Below are 15,998 nucleotides of genomic sequence, written 5' to 3' on the forward strand. Positions count from 1 at the left end.
ACTCTCAAGATACTCACATTTCTTATACTTTGTATAATAGAGTCACACTCAATTTGACATCATGATAGAGACATAAGAAAAATAAAAGAGACATTAATCGATATTTTTTTTCTTCTTGGGGTACAACAACTAGAAATGTTTAGGTAGTTTTCACTATTTGTGCTACTATGATTTTCACTGAGTAATCTTTGTAAGTACACAAAATATGAAAATAGGAAAGTAGGTAAAAAAGACTTGGATAGAAATGATATAGAAGAGTATGTTCAAATGCAACTAAATATTAAATTTATTACAAAGGTATTAAAATGGTCAAATGTCTGGTATGCCCAAATGTCTTACCTTGAACAAAAAAAGATGTGAGGAATATATTAATTAAAAGTATTAGTTATGTGAGTAGTTTTTGGATTCTATTGTGTCTATGTTTTACCATCAACATTTCAAATCATTTGCTATGATCTATCATCAGGATGGGAGAGGAGGATAATAAAGAAAGGAATGTGATGGATCATAGAGTGTGATCTAAAATGTCGATCCTAATATTTGCAGACATAGTCAAATCCAAAAAAAATTCATATTACTAATAGATTGTGGAAATCTAAAATTGTTGAAAGTATCTGTTTGATCTATATTTATGAATGTAATAATAGAAGTAGTGACTATCCATCTATGAAAACCATTTCTCTTACAACTTTTCAAAAATAAACTATGTGTTTTCCTTCTCATAGTAAACACTTTTTACTAATGCATAACACTTGCCCAACATTCTCTATTACTTCAATAAAGACATGAATGAAAGCTTAGTGTTGTGAATTCCAAATTCCAAAAATTTCCTTAATGTGATAAATTGGGTTTTTTGACTTCTTACTCCTTACTCCTGACTATCTACTAGAAAATATCATAACTATTTACCACAAGAAGTTTACTGCTAAGTCCTATATTATCTAAAAGGACTTTGAAAATAATTGCTTGAGGTTGACATAATCCATTTCTTTTTCCCAACAATTAAAATTCAAAGGTATCTGCTATTGAGGTGTCATCATTGTCAATAACAAAAGCCATTTGGGGAGAATTCAACATTGGTGGTATTCCTTTCGATGGTATTTTTATTTATCCCACCTATTATGTAAATCTAATAACTAGAAATCATAATTTTTAGTAAATGGTTACATAAATATTTATATAAAATATCTAAAGTTTTGACTCAAACTTTCAATAGTTTCTTTTATCCTCCCCATGTTTCCATCTCATTTCATGTAGAAATTGGTGGTAAAACTTTGACTACTACTTTCACTATAATTTCTATTATTTCCAATAAATTTCAAATCAAACTTGGTCTTTCTCAGCTTACTTCTATGAATTTTGTGGCTTCTCCTATTCATAATTGTCTTAAATTTCCTAACAATGGAGATATCATGATTGTTAATGGTTATATTTTTTTAGTATTTTGTGCCTTGAGACTCTATTGACCTTGATTTATTTTGACCTTCCATGCCTCAAGAAACTAAAGTTCATCCTAATAATATTTTTGAATGATATCAAACCTTCAAGAGTCAAAATAATTATGAACTACGCAAACCTAAGTATGATCCTACTCGTGGCCTTCTTCCTATACCACCTATTACTCCTTTTACATGATTCTATATTGTAATAACCTTAGCTAGTTATAGCTAAGGCACAAACCAATTTTCTATACTAAGTAGTTTGACATTTCTTTAGAAAATTAGCAAGCAATCTCACAACTAAATTTATTTATAATCAAACTTAGAACTGAAATTTTCTCATCGGGTTTTCAAAACAAAGACATGCAATAAATTTAAAACTGAGTCCACTAACAATTTATGTAATTTTTAAAATTAAACATGTGATCACTAGTACAAAAATAATAATATATCACTAAATAAACTACTAAAAACTATAGATATATTACCAATTTTGATCATGTGATCATTAGTAGTTTATTGTCAATAATTAATCTAGCAACCAAATTTATGACTAAACTATTTTAAACATTAATTTGGTCATTTATTTGATCATTGATTTGGTCTATTATTATTATTTATTGGTAGTTTATTTGGTAATTTTGGTAGTATATTTGGTAGTTTATTCGGTAGTTTATTGGGTATTATATTTGCTAGTTTATTAGGTGTTTATTTGGTGGTATATTTGGTGATATATTTGGTACAATATTCGGTAGTTTATTTGGTATTTGATTTGGTAGTTAATTGGGTAGTTAATTGGGTAGTTAATTGGGTCATTATTTTGGTAGTATATTTGGCAGTTTATTTGGTAGCTTATTTTTGGTAGTTTATTTAATCATGGGTTTAATCATATTAGGACACAATGGAATTAAACCACCATCCTTCTACTTGTAAAGTAGGTGCTCTTCCATTGAGCTAGTACCCTTTAAAGAATAAAGCAAAAGATTGTCAAAGTTGCAATAACTATCCTTTTGTTAATAAATACTATACATGTTTAAAAAAAAGGAATTCTTAGAACCCTAAACCCCAAATCATTAATTAAAGAAGTGAATATGAGAAAAGCCTACCTTCATTTGTGTAATTTATCTTTTCAACTGTAGCACTACATGAATCTCTCTAACTTAATGAAGTAGAGGGAACAAACAATCAACCACTCACTCCTTTGGAGGTTAATGGTGATGACTTGTCCATTCTATGCACATGCTTATCTAGTGCATCATTGATCCCCTTCCATTCTAAATGGACAACAAAAAACAAAATGTGATCAGGCTTTACACCTACTTGTTAAATTTTCTCAAACATATGTAGAACATTGCTATAATGCTCACATTAGGGAAAGACAAAAAGCATGACATTCCACAAGGTTGAATCTATATAACAACACAAATGATATGCCTTTGAAATTCTCTCATATAATAATATTTATTGGACCCCATACTTATACTTAATTCTATAATACAAATATATGCCTTGTATCAACTTATAAGGCATTTATATAAGTGATAGAAGTGTAATGTTTATATATATATATATATATATATATATATATATATATATATATAATTTCACCATTTAAGATCTAATATTTTTCTCCAAGAAAAATTTCAACTTAAATGACACCAAACACAATATTCAAATACAAGTTACATAAATAAATAAATAATTAATAATAATAATAAAAGTTAATAGCCAATCAATCCAAATAGCTTTAGAACAATAGGTTAAAAGAAAGTTGTGACATGTATTTAAAAAATCTCAAAAAGAACATAGTATTTTCAACCTTGAAAAAAAAAAAATTTATCCAATTTTAATTAAGAAATCCATAAAGTAAAAATACATATTGCTGTCATAAAGACCATAAGGATACTTGAAGGGGTTATTAAAAAATATGCCATACTTCACATCTTATATTTAATATAGTTAAATATATAAATTCATTCGTCAATGATGCCGTCTTTTAGGAGAAGAAGCCACATTTGAAGGGAGAATTGAATATAATTAGAACAAGAAGATATAAAAACAAGAAATTAGAACTAAGTTGAGAGCATGAGTAAACATCACATAGTAGAAAATAGATTAAAGATAAATTGAGAAGGAAGCTATATCCATTCATCGAGGAGGGGGTATTTGAGGAGAAGCCTTATTGGAAGGGGCATTTTGAATGAAGCTAGAACAAGCAGATAAGAAAATAAGAAGTCATATATGAATTAAGGGAAAAAGTAAATATTCAATAGCAACAAATAAGATAAATTCTATAAAAAGAGCTAAATTAATAGGTATGTGTGTGTGTGTGTGTGTGTGTGTGTGCGCGCGCGCACGCGCGTGTTCATGTCATATTAATATTTGCTTAAGTTAATGGTTTTTGAGAGTAATTTGAATGTTTTTCTTTCTATAATTATTAATTTTTTATAAATAATTAAGAATTAGTTTTAACAATATTTTTTGAATTTAGAGAAATAGATTGTTGTAGGAAGGATGGCTAGGCTTCCAAGTAGGGCTAAAGGATGACCATCATTCCAAGTAGGGTAAAGGAAGACCAACCTTCATGGAATGGCCTCATCAAGTATGTCACCCTAAGATGTAATGTTATTCTAGCCTTACACACTTGTGGGAAAAGGAGTGGAATGAATGATCATCCTTCCATGATCATGAGCTTGGTTGAGGATGGAAAGGAAAACTGAGGGATCACTAGTACAAAAACAACTATATATTACTATATAAACTACTAAAAATTGTAGATATGTAACTAATTTTGATCACATGACCAATGGTAGTTTATTGTTAGACATTTATCTCCCAACCAAATTTATGACTAAACTATTTTAATCATTGATTTAGTCATTTATTATTATTACTTGGTAGTTAATATGGTAGTTTATTTGGTAATTTTGGTAGTTTATTTGGTAGCATATTTGGTAGTTTATTTGGTAATATATTTGGTAGTATATATGGTAGTATATTTGGTAATATATTAGGTAGTTTATTTGGTAGTTTATTTCATCATTAATTTAGTCATATTAGGGCATGATGGAATTGAATCACCATCCTCATACTAATAAAGCAAGTGTTCTTCCATTGAGCTAGTACCCTTTAAAGAATAATGCAAAAAAATTACAAATTTGTGTTCCCAACATTAGATCTACCATGATTATGGTCACTGTAACATGATATACTCTTCTCAAAGAAAACAAATTTTAGTTATTATGAAAAAAATCCAAATCTTTATCAATAACAATTCAACAATTTAAATTCTTTTGTTCAAGCATTTTAAAATTATATTTCATGTCAATTAAACTTCTCTAAATTATTGTAATGATAGACTTTTATAAAATATAATTTGGAGCACTTTGGCCACACACAAGTATTGTTTCTTATGCTAACTTCTCAGAAAAAAGATATAAATTATTATGCAATTTATGTCAAGAAGATAGACCTTTACATTAAATAAAAACATCAAACCCCATTAAAAAAATCACATCAAACAAGTTTTTTTTTCTTTTCTTTTCATAGTCTCTACAATAATTGAGACTAGCTTGCGTGCATTACAAAAATAGAGTCAGTTGTTGTAGTGATTAATTGTAATCACCATAATAATACCAATGTCAAGAGTATGCAAAAGTTGCGTATGGTGGATGTACAAAGGACATGTTGAACTATGCCAATTCCTTCCATGACCTAAGAGACTCCTTTTTGGGAGGAAATTTTTGTGAGGAAAAAACAAAAGACTACCAAAAAAATCAATCCAACATGCTTCAACTCCAAGAATGACAATGTAGCCAAATTCTTGTCCTTGTAATTCCATTGTTAGACAAATCGAGACCCATTACAATAGCTGAGATATGATGTGTTGAATAACATTTATTGAACCTTTGGAATAATTAATTTTGTCTAAGACATTGGAACTATATGTAGTAGAATAGAAAATATAATCAAGAAAAGAAAATATTAACATCATATTTACACTCTCTATAAACAAATTCTTGAATTCTATTTAACACGATTAGAATGTGTAAATAGGGTTCATTAAAAAATTAAAATGATAAGGAAAAGAGTATTAGTGCGTGAAATAACAATAAAACATTTTCAATCAAATGTGCAACAAAACCAAACAAATAGACCTTTAAAATAGGCATAAAAAGCATTTCATGAAAGCCTTTTTTTAGATACATTTAATGTCTTTAGGCATAGAAGCTTGCACCTCTCTGCTTCCCATAGGTGCCATTCCTCCATCACACAATCTCAGTCTTTACAGTTCTCCACTATTAATCTATAGTTAGGGTGGATTTTAGTACATTTTTAAGATTGTTTTTTGACTTGTCTCACTAGACTTGTAAGTTTAGCATTCGAAGATAATAATAATCTTTGAATAATTGTAAGTTATGTAGTATAAAAAATTTAGGCCTAATGTGTTGTGAGGTACTACATTTTATTGTTACAATAATTTTAAAGAGAATAGGATAGGGAAGTTTATGTTACTTCAACCAAATATAGTAGGTTATAAAATAAAAGATCATTTCAAGTTTGATCCACCTAACTTCCAAATAGTTGTTATGTTTATATTTTTTCGATCCAAATAGCCAAAGCTTACTATTTCCATGATATTGTAAGTATATCAACCTTGTTTTCTAATAACTATCAGCCAAAAAATTAATAATAGCACCCTTGCTTGGAGTTATGCTTGGATTTGAAAAAGAATTATAATTTATGGATATGAAAACCTTAAAGAGTTTATAGAAAGGATGGATGAAAAATTGGTTAAACTAAGGGGGTGGATTTGTGATGAATTCTACATCTGTACCAAATTTGAGAAGTCTTTATTGTTTACAAATTTTCAAGGATCATTATTTGATGCAAAAAATGAATGTGTGATAATATTGTTATGAGTTAAGGTAATCTTTTTTCTTGTTTTTCTTTTAGATGCCAGTAGTTATTATTATTAAATCACTACTTTTTAAAGTATTTTGGGTTTTCAAAATTTGGTTGTAAAACCAATTATTATAAATGTAGCTTAAACCATTAATATTTTAGTTTAATATCCTTACTAAAAGTGTTAGGCAACATAACATCATTATGTTATGAGGCCCAATGCTTAAAAAAACTATCATTCAAAACATTTAGAAAGGGGAGAGTATTTTATTTTGAAAGAAGACTAGGTATAGATGAGAAAGGGGGTGAGAAAAATGATACTAAATAATTTATAAATACATTCAAAGTTTGAAAACTTTGTTTCTTATAAAATTGGATCATTATGATGAACAAGACTTGAAAATGCCATGGTAGTAGAAATTCGATTATTGGTTGTTACCATCTTTACATTATGTGATATATTACAATGTGAAGAGGCAAAAAATATTATGCAAATTTCATTATCAAATTTAAAAACACTTATTTTCCCACATAGCCCTTTACCTCTACTCTCAAGAGATTTTGGAATCACACTTCAATCCTTAAAGCTATGAACTCTTGAGGAATTTAATAAATTTATTAGATTAAACTATTAAGCATTCAAATTTTGCTCAACCCTCACTCTAAATATTTGAATATTATGCAACTCCATGGTCAGTATTGTAATTAGCATCAAAATTATTTGTAGTATAATCTCTATACAAACCTTTAGAGCTTGTAGAATCTAGTCACCAATTATTATTTTGAGGTTCACTTTCTTCATTATTCAACCCTATCACAATATCCTTTGTACAACAATCACATGACATATTAGTATGAGAGATCAATTAAATTCAAATTTTTGTAACCCAAAAACCACCTATAAAAGTCTTGTCTTCACTTTTCATTCTATCATATTTTTTTATCTTCTTTGTTTGAAAATGAGATGAAGGCTCACATGGTTCTTTCTCAGAATGTAGGGATAGTTCTAAGAAGTGAGACAACATAATGATTTGTATCTCCACTCTTAAGCTTCCAAATATAGTGCAACTATCTACAACAGGCTGGGACACATCATAAAGGTACTTATGAGTGATTATCACTAAAAATGAATGAACAATTTACTTTTGAAAGAAGGAAAAAAATGGCCAATTGCCAGGTCTAACTGAAAGCTAAGTTTGATTGGGGTAGCTTTAGTCCCAACACTTGCAATCAACTTGCTCAAATATACACAATCTACTACACTCAACCAAAAAGAATTGATTGAATTTACTCAACTAGATTTAGCTCAAATCCTATTATGTAATAACCTTTGAGGGTGTGTCAATATAGTTACAACAAAGTATGCTAAAATACAAAGACATGACTGCTCTAATTTTCTACAATGAGTGAGTATAATTGTTAATCAATAAAAAAAACCTTTATAATGGCTCTAAATAGAGACTTCTAGCATATGTCATTTTTGTAACTACTACTAAAAATGGTAATGTAGCCATTTACAAAAACCATCCTTGTTTTAATGTTTTTTAAATTTATTTTGAAAATTTTCTTAGATTATTCTTTGAATGTGTTTAACTCCAAGTTGTCTAGATCACCTTAATACCATCTAAAATTCTTGAAAAATCTTGTATTTAATTGGCATTCTTCTTCATTATTCTCATTTGGTTGCTTTAGAAAACATCCAATTTACATTTAACTAGTTTCACTAAAAATTAAAGTAGTGAATTACTTGGCATATATTTAAGAAATTTTATGATCCAATGTGAATCATTGTGATTAACTAAAACCTAACATAAGATAGAATTCTAGTTAAGACCTATTTGAAAAAAAAATTAGGCACAAGGAATATGGAGTTCTTGAATACTATATCTATCCATTTTTATCATCATGATTCTCCTCGAGATCATATTCATAGCTTGAATTCTTAGCCAACATATGCTCCTTTCGTCAAAGTTCAATTATTTGCATCAAGAAAATCAAAAGGTTGGAATAAGGAATTTTCAATTGCATTATATACATTTTTATTATACTAATTAAAAAGTGAGCTCCTCAATGTCAAAGTCTTGTAACCAAATTCTCCATTGTGCTTATTCTTTAGTCAACAACTTCAATCTTAAATTATTTCCAAAGAGAAAAAGAAAATAGAATAATTTCACATTTGGTAGCTTGTTCAAATGATGTATGTTGGCCTATTGGCCTCAATAAATATTCCATGAATATTTCTACAACATGCATGATTAAAAAACATATGACAATATAAATAAATAGATTGTTGTCATGTTTTCCTACTTTTGAAAGTGTTAAGCTCAAGATTGTTTGAATATATCTAGAAGCTAAGAGTGGGGATAGAAATAATTACATTTTCTAACTTAGAAGTATTCTTTCACTTTGTATTTCAAAAAGGTGCACAACCTTACTACACATCCATAAGATGTTGATCTCCACTATAGAGTGCACAGGCCTTTACGATGAGGGGAGCATAACCTAAATGAAAGTAATTTTAAGGTTGGAAATAATAGCAATGAGTAAGAAACATTGAGCATTACATAAATTGGGGGAGCTCACCTAATATTATATACTATTTGATTATTTGTATTGCATCTACATATTAAGTTTTAAATTTTTGGGAATCTAATAGGTTCTCACAATTGAGATCATGTATTTTTACTTATCAATTTTGTTTATCATGTTTAATAACATCTTGGACATATTTGTATCAATATCTTCTTGTAATTGGTAATTGTGAAACTCCATATGAGATTGAGCATTTATGAGAACAATCTATTATAAATCTTACAACTCTAAAGATTGAGAAAAATTTTGTGAACATTTGTACTTTATTTATTTCTTTATGTTGTGGCAATCTAAAAGTTAATGCTTTTAGTTCTATTTTGAATTTTGCACTCATATTTTTATATGACTTTAATAAATTGAATGAAATTTGACAACTCATTTATCGACCTATGTTTTTAAGTAAGAGATTGCGAGATTAACTTTAATGGTAATAGTTTTAAAAGAAATTTCAACAAAAAAATGATTAGTTTATTTAATCAAGTTACAACTTTAATTATAATATATCTTATTAATGACTTCTCACCTCTACACAACCAAATACTCACAAAAGCCCCACACTCTTTATCTACACTGGTCAATTTCTCTTCTTAATTGAACCTTTTCTATTTTCTTAGTTCCCTTGTTTTATTTTCCTCCATGTTCCTTCAAGCTAGATCAAGATACCCTATTACATTGGACCAATCTCTATTTATAAACCATGATGGCTGAATAAATATCATTGATTCATTTTCCAAAGCAGTCAATTTATTTACATATCTCCTATACCACCTCCATTTGGGATTTTCTAGAATTTGAATCACTCATCCACATATTAGTTGTAATTAGGTCACTATTTCAAATTCAGTTGATGCACATTCAAATCAAAACTTCATATAGCATGGGACACATTCCTTTCTCATGTCGCCCAAGCTTTAGAAGTGATTAAGCTTAAGTTGGCTAATAGTCATTTGAAACATTCCACTAAAATTTATTTAATGAATGTCACACGATAATTGTACACTACTTCCCTAAACCCTTCTATCCAAGGTTTTCTATGGATTATAAATCTTGAATGCCATCTTAGGGATCCATAGTCATGGAGTGCAAAAGCATACAAATAACCTTAAAATGGCTCTCAGCTGAGCCTTAGAAATGCAGCCCTTGCTAGTAAACCATGAAATGTGAGATTTTTTGATCAAGAGAAAGAATGCTAGTGTCAAATAATTCTTGATGCATGCAATGCAAGAATGTAACTATGCTAAAATGAGATGCACAATGCAACTAAGCTAATCAAATGAAATTTTTATAGCCATCCTAATTAGACTATATGATATAAGATACTTGAAAAAAGAACTACACTATAGGAAAACTAAGCTAAGATGCCATGTAAAAAAATCCTATGGATGCAAGGAATGAAGACAAGAATATGGTGTTCTCCATAAAAGCTCTCAAGCACTCAAATAAAAATCTTGCAACATAACAATACTAAAGAGTGTGGATCCTATGAGGGTAGAAGATCTCTTCCTTTGGATGATCAATAGTTGAAATTGAAAAAGGGAGGCATCTATATGCACACACAAGTTAGCCAATAGAAAATGAGTTGACTTGTCATATAAGACAAAAAGTCTCACAAGCCTTTTCTTTTAATTACAAAATAGAAAAATAACTTTCTGTGTGCACTTTAAGTGGGTTAGAAGAATGGCATCTTTTTATTTAATTAAAAGGGGACATGTTCCTTTAATCAAATAATGAACTTAGGATAGCATAATCAAACTATAGGTTATAATCAAATTAATTAATTATTAGCAATTTGGTCTAGGCAAATGATTAATTAAATTAGCCAAAATGTTGAGAAGAGGGGCTCATAGTCTAAATGACCATTTTTAGGTGTTTACATTTGCCCCTCTTTGACTAATGTGTGATCAATCTGAGAACACATTATGTCAAAGAAAAAAAAAGCCAAGTAGGAAATAATCGATATCAATATCTAATTCTTAAGAATGAAATGCAGAAAGAGATAACAGATCCTAAATGTATAGCCTGATAATAGTAGTATTGAACACTAGGAAAAGAAAGACAATGTCAAAATCCAAGAAGGATGATAACACCTAGCAAAGTAGATCGATCAAGAGCAAGTGAAAAGATTAGTCATATGCTCCTTAGAAATAGACAACTATAGAAAGCAATGATAAAGTATGTCTACCCCCTCAGGATCAAAATCAAAATGAGGTAAGGGGGATGAAAAAATGAGATAAATATGAATAAATTGGGATATAGCAATGTGCAAGATGACAAATGAATGATTAGAACCAAAGAGTGACTATTAAGAAGTGATAGAGTACCCTAGTTTGACTAGAGTTGACCACATAGGATAAAGCATAAAAATTAGGTCAAATCAAGTAGAAAAGTGATTTTAAGCATAAAAAGGTGAATAGAAGGAGATATGAAGTGTAGAAATGGTGAAGACATGAAGAAATGAAGATGCCTTAGTGATGATTTAGATATAAGACCTCAGAAGATCAGCTAACTGCTTATAAGAAGGTAGAAATTTAAAATGCAATTTTGACCATTGAGATGAACTTAGATTTTGATTTTGATCCCACAAATGGATCAAGGACATTGAAATTAGCTAGGGGTGTACTTTTCACACAATTTTGAGGAGTTTGAAAATTAGGTCAAAATGAAGTTAGAAGCTATAAAAGGGTCCCAAGTGTCATTTTCAAATTCATTTTGTCTTTTGTGATTTTTTGAGAGCTTGTGAGTGGTTAAGAGGATATGATGCCTTTGGCAAATATTTTTCTTCACCGAGACTATTTTGAGTGCTTCCAGTTACACAATTGGCTAGAGAAGTATGAGGCACTGGTAAGTAACAACTTTTTGTGGTGTTTTTTTCACATATTTTTCAGGTTTTATGTAGAATATCACACGATACTTAAAAATTAACAGGTAAGTACTTTGGTAAATATAATGCAATGGATTTTTTCCCAAAATATATCGCACACATGCTATGTATTTATCGTATGGGACATACCCATATGTCACATGAATTGGTACAAAATGTCACATGATAGAATTATGTTGCATGGCTTTAGAAAAAGTATCACACAATACTATGTTAGAAAATTATGTTGTCTACAGTATGAAAAAGTATTGCACAGCTATTTTTTAGCATGTTTTTTATGGATTTTTTTCATTATGATCATGTTTGTGATGCATTACTAACATGTACATGCTATGTGTTGACATGATGTATTTTGAGCACTACTAATTAGAGCCCCCAAAGTGGTGGGGTTACATTTTGTATAGTATCTAAGCAATGATGAGCATGTGGCCATATCTACCATGGGTTTGTGATGGGTCATACAGATGCCCCATATATAGGTAAACCATGGATTGCTGACTGTGTTGGCTAAGTGGTGGCATAGTGAGCATAACACTTTTCATCTATTGACTAGAGAGACCTCAATCACATTAGATGATGTGTATCACATTCTTTGAGTGTCATGTCATGACGAGCTAGTAAGTTGTTTGATTGATTGTTCTTGTCATGTTTTGCAAATGTTAATGCGAGGGATATTGATGTTAACCTTGGTTATGTCATAGGTGTACTATGATTAGACCCTGATAGAGGAGCAAGATGTGATGCAGCAATTATTTCATGATGTCACCATCTTAGACTAACATCGAGATTGGGAGTGATTGATTGCTAAGTATGGAGCAGACTTCCCTCTTCTAAGATTACTATGTTCATTGGTGGCTTAGGCTTTGGTTATAGATAAAGGCTAGAAGGGCTTCCCATCGGGATGGGGTCAATTGGTATTTGATTTGATTGTAAAGTCACGTAGGATGGCATGGTGGCCTATGATACTGGCAGAGATGTACCATGAGCTACATGAGATAATGTATCATGAGGGCCACTCATGGGCATGCAGTGTAGTGCTAGCATAGATCTGGGCTTGGGGGAACATTGTAGTGATCCAGCCATGAGTGCAGCCATGAGAGTAGAGCTAGCCATATATCTTTGGTTATAGAGGATTTATCCCCAAGACACATAGTGGGGATGTGACCTATTATTGGTGCATTTTCAATGAGCTAATAGCATTCACATGGCAGCCTTATCGAGAGTGCCATAGATGGTCTGATGCATGGGAGTTGGACTACATGAGATATAATAGGCCATTGGTTGAGAGGATGGCAGATGTGGTGGATCAATTTGTGATCACCCAAGTATGGTGATAGTTTCTAGAGTGCCAAGTGATATCAATGGAGACTACCACCTATGCACAAATGCATTCAAATGAGGCACACAGATGGTTACCAATGCTAGATTACTAGAAATGAGTGCAAGATATAGTGGTGCTAGTGGTGACTCCCTAGGATTATCACCCAGATGTAGTAGATTGAGGGGCAGATCTTGCATACTTATATAAGAGGCAGAGGCACCCATTCCAACAATTTAGAGGGCCTAATATACTACCCATAGGAGGGGGACATGGAGGTGATGGACGTGGGGGTACAGGTGGGGGTAGGGGTCTAAGACAAGTGGAGGTTGGAGAGGGATCCTAATTAGGGAAAGGAGGATGTGGGCACAAGCCACAAGGGAGATGGATGAGGGGGAGGAGGTGTGACTAAGGTGACAATGAGCAGGGAGAGTGGAGGCAGAGCTAGAGTAGCTAGCTAGGAGTGGTGATGATGAGTGTAATGCTAGGATCTACACTTTAGAGGTAGAGTAACAAGCAACTTAGGTTACCATTGTAGTGTGGGATCAATAGCTCATAGATGAGTGAGCATGAGGAGATGAGCTCCATAGGGAGCGGGATGCTATGAGGTGAGAGGAAACTCATCATGGTGTCCATGCTACATACTATTATGTCACCTACAAGGGTGTGGTGCCACTAGGGTAGGGATTACCTGATTACTTAGAGCAAGTAGTAGATTAGAGGGTTCAGTATAACCACTAGATAGGAGATAGGTTCCACCACTAGGACCACCATCTCCTCTTGTTGCAAAGGGTGGGAGTCAGTCATAGGCTAAGACTGATGTTTTGACATTTTGATTATACAACATGTATTTTTTTGATAGATATCCAAATTTTGGATCTCACTTTTGTATATGTACTATGACACATTGATATATATATATATATATATATATATATATATATATATATATATATATATATGAGATACTAGATTTGATTGGTAGTCTTGTGTACTTGTCTCAAATGAATGTTTCAGAATTTTAATTTTCATGTGATGTTTTAGTTTCTATTTTGTGCTCATGCATCTCTCTTATATTTTTTTTAGCTCTCATGTGTATGATATAGACATTTATGTTTTTGAAAATATGCAACACTTGGATAGATTGAATGTGATGTTTAGATTAACCCCTTTGTGATGACAAGATAGCAAGATAGATACAGAATGAAAGATCAAGAAGGTGAAAGACATGATAAAGAAAGAAAAGAAGGATGTGAAAGTAGTTAGCTACTAGGTCTATGAAAAGGATAAAGGGAGAGTTCTCCCCATATGCAGGAATGCAAGACTAGATTGGAAAAATGAACCTAAAATGCAAGATAATATGCAAAGTAGTTTACCAACAAGGGACACATAACATTTAGACTCTTACTTCATCATTGAGCATTTATTAGGGACATCGTGAGATCATACATCCATCACTAGTATAAATATGAGGATATGAATATGATTGATATAAAATAGGTATGTGGAAATCTAATCTAAGCATCAAAGACATAGAAGTCAAGATAACTATCCAATTAGATTCCCTAAGTTTAATATAGTAAGATTATACTTGTATCAAGGCATAAGTGCCAAGATAACCCCCAAGTGTGGTCTTGCAGAAAAAATAGTCAAGGATGATATGATTAGAGGTCCATGTGTCAAATAGGACAAGCATGAAATGCTTAAAACACTATAGACAAATAAAGTATACCCATAAGTAGAAATCAAGAAAATGTGCCCCATGCCCCCAATCTTCTAGTCAATGACATCCTTGAGAGATTATTAGGGAGGGAAAACATAGAAAAGAAACCATCATAGATAGCACATAGAGTAAATAAAGATTGACATAGCTTAATCGTGTAAGTGTTTAAGTGCATGTAAGTCACTTGGCTATTTCATCAAGACTTGATCCTAATAGTGAGAAATATTGTGACATCAGAGACTATAGGTAAAATATCAAAAAAGTGTTGAGAAACAATTGACATCAAGTTGGGGGTAGTGTTGAGAAACACTATTTTGTGAGTTTCCAAAGAAACCCTAGTACACAAGGAATCCTCAAGTAAACTAAATAGTGGTGCCCCTAAAATGACGACATGAAAAAACCCCAAGCTAGGAAATGTGTAGAAAAATGAGTGATTGAGACTAATAGACATAGGTGCAAGGCTCTCAAGTAGCACCAATTTCCAAGTTTACACCACTTGGCAGATTTCTTTTTTTTTTGTTTTGTATTTTTTATTTTTTTGGTGATACATCAAAGTGCCTATTGCAAGGTTTTCACTAAGATGATCATTTTTTTAGGACATTTTCTAATTTTTAGGATCATAAATATGTACAAGAGATTTTAGTAGTAGGCCTTTAATCATAGAACTTTTTTAAGTGTAGGAAATTAATAGGCTCTGCAAGCTCTTCACCTTCAAGAGTAGATAGTTGACAAACACCAGATCCAAATGCTGCTATGATAATGTATGGGTCTAACCAATTGGGTTCAAAATTTCCCTTTTTCTCTCTATTCTATTGATTCTTTGGATTTTCTCTAAGCATGATGTCACCAACTTGAAATTCATGTGGATGAACCATTTTTTTATACTGAGTAGACATGTGCTTCTGATAAGCCCTCATGTGATCAAAAGCTACCTTACAATGCTCATCAAGGTTCTCTAATTCCTATATTCATATATCTCTATGGTCTTCATCAATTATCAATCCATGCAAAGAGACTCACAAGGAGGCGTTCTCTACTTTGAATGGGAGAATGGCCTCAAAATCATCGACTAAAGAAAAGGGTATGGCTCCTAATGGAGTACAAATAGTAGTTTTGTATGCCTAAAGTTTTGGATTTATC

This window comes from Cupressus sempervirens, chromosome 9 (genome assembly GCF_028749045.1).
Source record: "Cupressus sempervirens isolate cs-2001-9-10 chromosome 9, ASM2874904v1, whole genome shotgun sequence".
Classification (NCBI taxonomy): Eukaryota; Viridiplantae; Streptophyta; class Pinopsida; order Cupressales; family Cupressaceae; genus Cupressus; species Cupressus sempervirens.